Here is a 10,880-nt window from a genome sequence, read left to right as displayed (position 1 = left end):
AAGAGTCTAGAAGACCAGACTCTGTGTGGGCGGAATGGGTGCCTAACACCTTCCCATTCCATAACCTAGCCTCCGGATTTAGATCTTTGGTTAACTAGATTTAGCCTTATCTTTGTTTATTTTGGGTAGAATGTAAGTAGGACAAAAGGCCGTGTATTTTTGGTAGATTGTAACTAGGACCCAAAACTATGTAACTTTTCAATTTTCCAAATATGTAATTTTTATTCAATCAATGAAGAGAACAATTCAGTCATGTATTTATTTTTTCTTATTTTTTGTATGAAACAAATAAGTGGCGACTTCATACCACTTACCCAAAAAGAGAGGTGTCCTAAAAGGTACCCAAATCTCTTTTTTGAGGAATGCTTTTATCAAGGTCTCTAACACCTGTTTTTGCTCTTCTTGGTTTGGGAGGAGATTTTTCATTTTTGTCAAATTAAACTAACTTCCTTTTACTAATGCCATGACAAGCTCACTTATAAGGAAATCGTATTGACAATACTTGTGAATAATTCCATGTTTTGGAGTAGACTATATAATATTGTGCATCTACATATAATTAATCTTTAATCTATACCTTTAATGCGAGTTCGAATTTTCTGTCTCATTTTTACTACTCGACTCCATGCTCCACAGATAAAAACTTGACATGTGTAACCTAATTAATTAAATTCTAATTTTATTCCTTTAATATTTTAGTTATCCAAAATAAATTAAAGGGTAAAACTTAGGTGCAGTAACTTAAGTTTTCATCTTAAATTTCAGCCATGTGTTTAAAATATACAACCCAGCAAATGGTGTTATAAGGAATAGCTGTCTTTTTTTCCCCCCCTTCCTTCTCTCATCTTTTCCCTCACATGCTAGAAAACTAGATAACTTCAAACACTTCCACCCTCATTTTCCCAAGAAACAGACAGATTTCAAACAAAAATTTTGACTGAAACTCAACAAATTTCTGGCAAGTCTCTTCACAACCACTCCTCACATTGATTTTGGCCACCATGTGGGGAGGCAGAGTGGTTTTTACCCACATGAAACTCCATACTTTTGGAGAGAACCAGCCTAAGAGAATGAAGGAGATGGCAAGGCATGGCGGTTGTGAAGGGATTTGTGGTGGTTAGCTGAAAGGAACAACTCTCAATCACTCTCTCTCTCATTGTGGTTCCGTCGATTTGGGCTCACCTTATCGATCCATGGCCTTGCCCCTTATTTACTATGATATGTTGTTAATCAATAATGAAACTTTTTTGGAAAGAAAGTGTGGATTGCCACTGCTGGGTAAGTAATTAAGAAGAGAGGATTTGAAGAAAAAGCTAAAGAAATATATTTTTTTTAAAAGACACAAAAAAACCTGATCATGTCTTTGAAGGAGGAGACTTAGTGGAAGAAGTCAGTGGGCCAAATCTGAAACTGAAATTATTTGGTTCTCTGTTATAGGCTAGTTAAAATAAAATTAGCCTCTGAGCATGCGCTCAAGCGCATGCTTAGAGGCTCTTCTATTTTTTCTAGATAAAAGTTAATAATTTACATCAATTATAATTTGAAATTGCTATATTTTCCAATCGCAAAAAACCTAGGGATGTGATGAAAAAATTATTTCACTTACAAATGCATAATACTCATCACACCCCTAGGTTTTTTTGTAATTAGAAAATATAGTAATTCCAAATTATAATGGATGCAAATTATTAACCTTTACCCAAAAAAATAGAAGAGTCGGCTAGTTACATTTATTCCTTAAAGGCTTTTCTTTTTTCTTTTTCTTTTTTCAAATGCAAATACTTTATATTTTTCACAAATGCATAATATAATTGGACAAATGCATAAAAGTCAAAAGATCCTTAGAGCACATGCGAAGCGCATGCAATAAGCTTTAAACTCTAGATGTTTCTATTGGATACACCAAAATATATCAATGCTTGGATTTGTTTTTCCCATTGTAAACAATGTAGAAGTGAATAATGTGGACATCATTTGTCAGTAAAGAATGTTAAGTTTAAAAGATCAAGATTTATATTTATTTAATTATTTACCATAAAAAAAGATCAAGATTTAGAGGTACAACTCCAAAGTCCAAACGTCTCGTCTACAACAAATCCCAAAACCATATCAATTAAGGACTACTATTTTTCTTATAAAAGGATTAATAAAGTGGCTTAAAAGTAAATACCTTTTTTAAACAATATAGAAATTCTACTATAACCTAATCTAAATGTATATGTATGTGAAGCTCTCTTCTGGAGACTTGAATCTCGACCTTTACCTCCCATACCGCACAAGCACTTATACTTATGGAATGACCATTGTTAAAGATATATTAGCCCATTAGCATAAGCCCAAGCCTAATTCTACTTTGTGTGCAAGTCAAGTCTCCTACTTGTACTAGAAGTCTATTAGTCTAGGGTTTAGTCTACTATATATACACATGTTATGATTCATTGTAATACAGGATTTGTATTACACTATAATATATTATTGATGTAGCCCTTTAGGGTTTCCTCCTCTGATGTAGGCCGTTAGGCTGAACCACGTAACCATCGTGTGTTATTATGTTTTATACTTTATGCTTTCGCTTCCGCATCTATACTAGCATATTCAACATGGTGTATCAATGCTAATATTTAACATGGTATCAGAGCCACCTTCTTGTGGCCATGGTTTTCTGTCCTTGCGGTATTTTTAAGAGCAATCTTTGTCTTCCTCGGTATTTTTTTTTCGCTGCGTTCATCTTCTTTGGCTTCCTAATGCTGCCGTCAAAACTCTCCGGTATAGTTAAGCCACCGTTAGAAGTCGCATCAACACTGCAAGATTATTGCCTTCCTCAAATTACCGTCACAGAACCAAACTTCATTCAAGAGACCTTCTCAACCTTATCAAATCTCAAGATTTCATCAAGCTTCCATCTTAAGTTTGAGAGGGGGTGTTAAAGATATATTAGCCCATTAGTATAAGCCCAAGCCTAATTCTATTTTGTGTGCAAGTCAAGTCTCCTACTTGTACTAGAAGTCTATTAGTCTAGGGTTTAGTCTACTATATATACACATGTTATGATTCATTGTAATACAGGATTTGTATTACACTATAATATATTATTGATGTAGCCCTTTAGGGTTTCCTCCATGGATGTAGGCCGTTAGGCTGAACCACGTAACCATCGTGTGTTATTGTGTTTTATACTTTATGCTTTCGCTTCCGCATCTATACTAGCATATTCAACATGGTGTATCAATGCTAATATTTAACAACCATCACGCCAAAAGTATGCGATGGTAACTAAAATAATAGATCTAAATTGACTGTGTGAATACATAATCCAAAGAGAAACAACAAAACATTTTTTGATAAGAAGAAATAGAGAAACTTGAAATGATACAAAGTAACCCATAAGATGAATAACAGCACAAAATGATGAGGGGCATTAAGCAAATGAATGCCCAATTTCCCCACAATTATAGCCGAACTTCTCATCCATGCCACGATCATATTGTTCTTATTAGGGCGATTCTTGACACTATGCCCTTGATGCCAATAAAGCAATCATATCTGCAAGCATCACATAACATAAAAAAAAAAAATTACCATTATAAGTTGACTTTATGCCATAACAGAACATTTTCCATCTCTAATAAAACTTCAATTTCATATATATTCAATCACACACTCCATAACTTGTTGCTATCAAAATGAAACCCACTTGAAATCCAAAAACAATATTCACTCTTAATTTACTGCATAAAAATACAAACATAACCGAACCAACAATATAAATATATATATATATATATTTTTTTTTTTTAAGATAAAAGTTAGGCTTTGTATTTAAAAAACAAAGAACGTATACAAACTGAATGGACTGGCTAGAGTCTATCCATAAGACCCACAATAATTTAACCTCTCCTTAACTTCCACAACATTTAGAATCCCCAAATGGAATGTACTAGTTTTCTAGAATTTGCCATCATCGAACAAATCTGATTTTTTAAAGAGAAAAAAGTCATGAGCACTTCAACAATATTTAAAAAAAATTGCAACTATAATTTTTGCCACTTCGATCAGATTGAAGCAAATGGAATAAAACCAAGATAATAATTAACACTTGCACACGTGAAATTAAAAATAGAAGTCTACCAAGGTTGTCAACATTTGTAAGAACAAATAAGCAAAACTTAAAAATATATATATATAATTTCAAGACTTACATGGTCAACAAAGGTCAATGTGGAAAAATAAATCCATCAAAGCAAAACCCTACATTATAAACTCAATTAAAAAAGCAAACACACAAATGTTGCCCATGATCCATTTTCATTTTCAAAAACTTCCATGATCCTTCCTATATTACCGTTCTTGTGCGCAAACAAAGGGGAAAAAAAAAGTATCTGTAACAATTTTTAAGTTTAATCATTTTTATTCATCATAATTTAGAGATGCTCCATTTTTCAATCGCAAAAATACATAGGGGTGTAATGAGATTTATATGAAAAAAATTATTTCACCTGCAAATGCATAAATCTCATCACACCCTTATCGGAAACCAAAAACTAAAATTTAGAACTTTCCCACCAAATAAAAATGAAATAAATATAAAAAAATAAATAATTAAACGAAGGTAAAATAAAACCATGCTTGCTATAAAATGGACTACAAAATAAAAGATAAATGTGATGAGTACAAGACAGATTGTAACAATAGTAGCGATGATTGAAGTAAATAATTAAAAGAAAAAATAATATGAAAAGTGAAGATTTTATTTATGAAATGATGAAAAAAAAAAAAAAAAAAAAACCTAAAAAAAATTATTGTGTTGTATTGATATTGTTCTTCAAAATTCTTTAGGGAGAAATTGAGAGAGGAAGAAAGATGAAGATATATATTTTGTGACTTAACCTTGGTTCTTTGAATCTAAGGTTTGGATTAGAAACAAAAGATAATTGAAAAGAGTGGTAGTTATTCTTTTAAGTTGTAACTGGATTTTTTCTTTAAAAAAAAAGTTGTAACTGGATTTTTTCTTTAAAAAAAGCTGTAACTGGATGTTTTGGCAAAAAAATAAATGCTTCGAATAAGAATTCATTTTTTACTCAATGTGACAAAGTGAGGACAGTCTTTCGAACCTTTTTTTTAAATAAAGAAAAAATATATAATTGGGTAACTTCAAGGAAATATTTAGCATTTTTCATTCCTTTTTTCATCCGAATAAAAGTAAAACACCCTCAATTTAAAAAACAAAAACTAAAAAACTAAGAACTCTTAAAATTTAGCCTCTTTTCCTTCACGTTCATCTTATTATCCTACCCAAACTTTTCTCTATATCACTACACCACTTTCAAACACACATTCAAAAAAGAAATTACAGTTACTACTTATCTCTGAAGTTAATCATTTTTATTTGTTTGAAAAATAAAAATATATATATTTCCAAATTATAATAGTGTAAATTATTAATCTTTACTCAAAAAAAAAAGAGTATTATTTTAACTGCATGAAATGAGATAATCTCATTAAAATTAAAATAAAAAATAAAAACTACATGGGATGATGGAATGAGGATAAGTTTTTTTTTTTTTTTTTTTAGTTTTATTTTACTCTAAATGAACTTTAAAAGCTAACTTAACGTGATCTAATTTAACTACAGAATAAGTGAATAACGTTATTTTTATTTATTTTTAAGAAGGTAAGAAAAAAAAAAAAAAAAAACAACAAAGAGAAGGAGAGTAACCGTGTTTTGGTAATGTTGGAAAATTTTGACTTTGGTAATTGGTATTTGGTAGTGGTTTAGTGGAGTGGGAAGTTATTTAACAAAAACAAAAAAAAAAAGTGTGATAAGTTATTAAGTTATAAATGTAATTTTACTAGATTGTCCTCCATTTTTGTCCAAGTGTAGGGGTATTTTTGAACCACAAAATGAGGACCTCAAACAGAGAAAGCACCTTAAACAGTAGTATAGATAAAATAAAAAGCCAAGAGACGGAGCTTTATGCTTTAACACTTGTTTGTTGAGTATTTATATTAGACATGTGGCTTAAATTTAAGAGGGGAACTTAAAGTACTATACCTAAGTTTTACCATAAATTAAAAACCCAGTACACCTCATCACCACCACCGATCCTCCACTAACCTTCACCACCACTGGTCCACCACCTATCTTCGCTAGCACCACTAGCAAGAGACCGCTGACACCATAAACGCTACCATTCATGGCCAACCACCACCTTTGACGAATCTATCTCTCTTCCATTTCATCCCTCTCAAACCCACCCACCACCATCATTACCTTTATATTGAAGAGTTATTTAAGGATTTGTTATGACTATTCAGATCAACCTGCAATAATCTCATTTAATTTTAAAAAAGTGTTGATGGTTTTGCTTTTTGATAGGATTGTTGTTTCAACCAAAAGTTTGATTTGAGTATTTGTTCTTTGGTTGAAATCAGTGGTGGGGTAGAAGAGAGATGGGTTCGTCAAGGAGGCAATGGATTCTTCAAGGAGGTGATTGTGTTGATGGCTTCAGTAGCCTCTTGTTAGTGGCGTCGGTGAAGGTTGGTGGTGGGTTGGTTTGGGAGGGATGAAGTGGAAGAGTTCATTCATCGTAGTCAATGGTTAGTCGTGAATGGAAGTATCGATGATTTGATGGCATTGGCCGCCTCTTGCTAGTGGCATTGGCGAAGGAAGTTGGTGGACTGGTGGTTTGATGGGGTGTGCCAGGTTTTTAATTTATTTTGGGTAACTGAAATATTGAAGGAATAAAATTAGAATTTAATTAATTAGGTTACACGTGTCATGTTTTTATTTGTGAAGCATAAAGCCGAGCAAAAAAAGTAGGACAGAAGATTTGGACTCCTTTAATGTCAATCTTATTATTGTCTAATTAAATCTCGAGCCTTGTGATATTAGTAAACATGCTTAAAAACTTATGAGAATGTTAATGGCTACCACAATGTGAAAATGCAAGGTATCAGGGTTGCCACAACTGGAAACAACCCAAACATTGATGGCATTCACATCCAATTATCTTCAAGTGTCACAATTCTCAACTCCAAGATCAAGACTAGTGATGATTGCATCTCAATTGGCCCCAGTAACACTAACTTGTGGATTGAGAATGTTGCATGTGGACCCGGGCATGAGATCAAGTAAAGAAATTTTATTTATTTATTGATAAATTAAAATATTATGTTATTGTAACAACTATATTATAATGAAGCTAAATTGGTCATGGGTGTAACTGGTTGGTGCATTATTGGGAGTCTAGGCAAGGGCCAACAAGAGCTTCGTGTACAAAATAGTTAATTTTACCAATACTCAAAATGGAATGAGGATTAAGTCTTGGGAAAACTTAGCAATGGGTTTACTAGGAACATTCTTTTCAAACATGTTGTTATGATGGATGTCCAAAATCCAATTGCGATTGATCAAAATTACTACCCCGACAAAAAAGGTTGCCCTGGTCAGGTACGTTATTTTGAACTATAATAGTTTTAGGTTTAAACTCGGATAAGGCTACTTATGAAAAAGCCTTAACATGTTCAAGGAGATTACACAAGATAGATTCTTAAAAATTTTAGCTGGCATGAGCCCATGATTGTGACCTTTAAAATTACTCAAAATTACTCATACCCATTAGATAGTTGGACCCATGATTATGGCAGGCCGAAGTTTTACTCTACATTAGTTCCAGGCCCAAATTAATCTCCCAAAACCTTCTCAATGCCTTGCACTTGTGCTTTATAATCCATTATATCTTTCTCTTTTTCTTGAAGCGATGATGCTGCTCACAACAACGATGCGGCTTCTAACGACGGTAGGGCTACGTTAGAAACTTTTGGCTTGGCAACAGTTAAGGGATGCAGAAGAGGACGAACACAACGGAAGAACATTGAGATGGAAAAGGACGGCTCTCGAAAGTACTGTAAGGATAGAAATCAAAATTGTAGCTCTGATATGATGTTATATTTTAGGAAAATATGAAGAAAGAGAGTTGAGAGAGAACACAAGATTTTCGTGGTTGTGTAACACGAAAAGAAAGCCTTGATGACTATATCTTCATTATAATCTCAATTCATAGTTATAATGAACCAATATAGTACAATAGACTATGGTTAATTGGCCTGTAGTACAACTAGTATTCTTAGCTTGCACATCAATGATTGGACTTGGGCCTATGCTATGCTTGGCTTTCTTTCTGTCGACACAAACATGTACTCTGCCAACCTATTGTCTTTCAACCCAGTTTTTGCAAGCAAGAGGATTGAGAAGATCTGAGAAGTAGCTGAGGAATTATGAGTGGCAGTTTGGTAGCTGAGAAGAAGCTCTGAAGAGTTAAATGGTGATATGAGAGAAAAATGAGATAAAAATTTTAAGAGGATTAACACGGTAGAGTCCAAATCTGAGAGAGAGAGAGCTTTTGAAGAGTTATTAGGAAAAGAGTTCAAATTTGACCAACGTGCACCCTTGGCGTGATAGTCATTCTATAAGTACAAAGTTCCTGTGGAGTGGGAGTGAGAGGGAGAGGAAGGTAAGGACTGGGGTTCAAGCCTCTAGGAGAAAGTTTTACACACATATACAACTAGATTAGGTTAGAGTAGAATTTATGTCTTATATAAATTTTTTTTCTTAAAAAAAAAGGGAGGGAGTGGGGTAAAGAGTCCAAATTTGATTTCAATTGACAAGGAAGAGTGGGAGTCAGTCCGTGGGAGTAGCAATTACAACGGTGATATGAGAGAAAAATGGTGATATGAGAGAGAAATGAGATAAAAATTTTAAGAGGATTAACACGGTAGAGTCCAAATCTAAGAGAGAGAGAGAGAGAGAGAGAGAGCTTTTGAAGAGTTATTAGGAAAAGAGTTCAAATTTGACCACCGTGCACCCTTGGCGTGATAGTCATTCTATAAGTACAAAGTTCTTGTGGAGTGGGAGTGAGAGGGAGAGGAAGGTAAGGACCGGGGTTCAAGCCTCTAGGAGAAAGTTTTACACACATATACAACTAGATTAGGTTAGAATAAAATTTATATCTTATATAAATGTTTTTTCTTAAAAAAAAAAGGGAGGGGAGTGGGGTAAAGAGTCCAAATTTGATTTCAATTGACGAGGAAGAGTGGGAGTCAGTCCGTGGGAGTAGCAATTACAACTTCTTTAGGCTTAAAAATAAATAATGTATTAAAACAGAAACAAAAAACAACAAAAAACAAAAAACCGAAACCAAAAGACATGATGAGTTAAAAAGACAAAAACACCCCCTTGGGGCTAAGATTTTCCAGATTCTAGGGCCTAGAAAATCATATCTAAGATCAAATTGCCTTCTTCCGAATTGGGTTTGTAAGCCCAAACGTTAGTGATGAAACCAAAAATCGTCAGTTGAGTCACTCGTCCAATCTAGAGCTTTTGACAGGCTTTTGAGATCTGCAAGAGAAATAAAGCTAGTCCAAGAGACCACTAGGGTGAGGTCTGGTGGGGGAGCCTCCGATACTTGAGTCAGTATCCGCCCATATATTTTGTATATAGATAGCATTTTGTAGTCTTTTTGATGTACCTCAACAAATGGACAAATTGTCCCTTTTTATTGGTAGCTTAGGTAGTTGTTGTGCTCATTAATGTCTTCATGTACACAATTGTAGGTAATTATTTCCCTGTGTGTAACGGTTTCTATCTTAATGGGAGTTTAAGGTTGATGAGTAACGGTCGTCATTAATGTGTTAAATGTGCTTGAGCGGTTACATCTTTTTCCATGATGGTCTACTAATGATGTAAGGTGTCCATATTAATGGACGACCTTAATGATTTTTCTGGACTCATCAGTTGCCCCTCCATTCCCAAGTCTGATTTTGTGTTGGTCAGACTTAGGGAATTTTCTTGACTTGTTTAGTTTTAGACTTCTTAGTGTCTGCCTTTTGAAGGTCTTTTTGGATGTTCGAAAGATCATTGCTTGATCTTGTGAGTAAGCTATTTTTTTTTTTTTTTGGACAACCATTTTTGATCACTACTGAAGAGCAAGGTGATTTCTTTGGACGGCCATTTGTGATCACTGCTGAAGCAAAAGCTAATTTCTTTGGACGACCATTGTTGATCACTGCTGAAGAGCAAGGTGATTTCTTTGGACAATTATTCTGGATGCACCCTATTGAAGATGAATTACTTGGATCGATTATTTCTTTGGACAATCCCTTGCCATCAAAATTATTTCCTTGGCAACCATCTGGATCGCCTTGTACTAAAGATGGCGATCACTTGGATCGATTATTTCTTTGGACGATCTCTTGCCATCGGAATTATTTCCTTGGCAACTATTTGGATCGCCTTTAGTGGGCATTTCGCCTTTGATTGGGACTTTGTCTTTTGTTTGAATAAGTAACTTTTTAGTTTTGACTTATCCATGTATAAAAGGTTTTATTGCTTTAAATGATTTTATTCTTGCGTGAAGAATTTATCATTGCTATTTGTACAATTTTATTTTTGTATGAAGAATTTATCTTGAATGATTTTATTCTTGTATGTAGAATTTTATCTTTGTTGCTTTGGACGATTTAATTCTTGCATGAAGAATGTATCATTGAATGATATCATTCTTGTATGACGAATTTTATTATTATTGCTTTGGACGATTTAATTCTTGCACAAAGAATTTACCGTTGAATTATGATATTATTCTTGTATGAAGAATTTTATCGTTGACTGATTTTACTCTTGCATGAAGATTTTATCGTTAAATGATTTTATTCTTATATGAAGAATTTTATCGCTATTGCTTTGGAGGATTTAATTCTTGCCCAAAGAATTTACCGTTAAACAATTTTACTCTTGCATTAGGAGTTTATCGTTAAATGATTTTACTCTTGGATGAAGAATTTTATCATTATTACTTTGGACGATTTAATTCTTGCACAAA

The sequence above is a fragment of the Quercus lobata genome, chromosome 6 (genome assembly GCF_001633185.2).
Source record: "Quercus lobata isolate SW786 chromosome 6, ValleyOak3.0 Primary Assembly, whole genome shotgun sequence".
Classification (NCBI taxonomy): domain Eukaryota; kingdom Viridiplantae; phylum Streptophyta; class Magnoliopsida; order Fagales; family Fagaceae; genus Quercus; species Quercus lobata.
The sequence above is the reverse complement of the archived record's forward strand: the minus strand, read 5'-3'. Positions refer to the sequence as shown.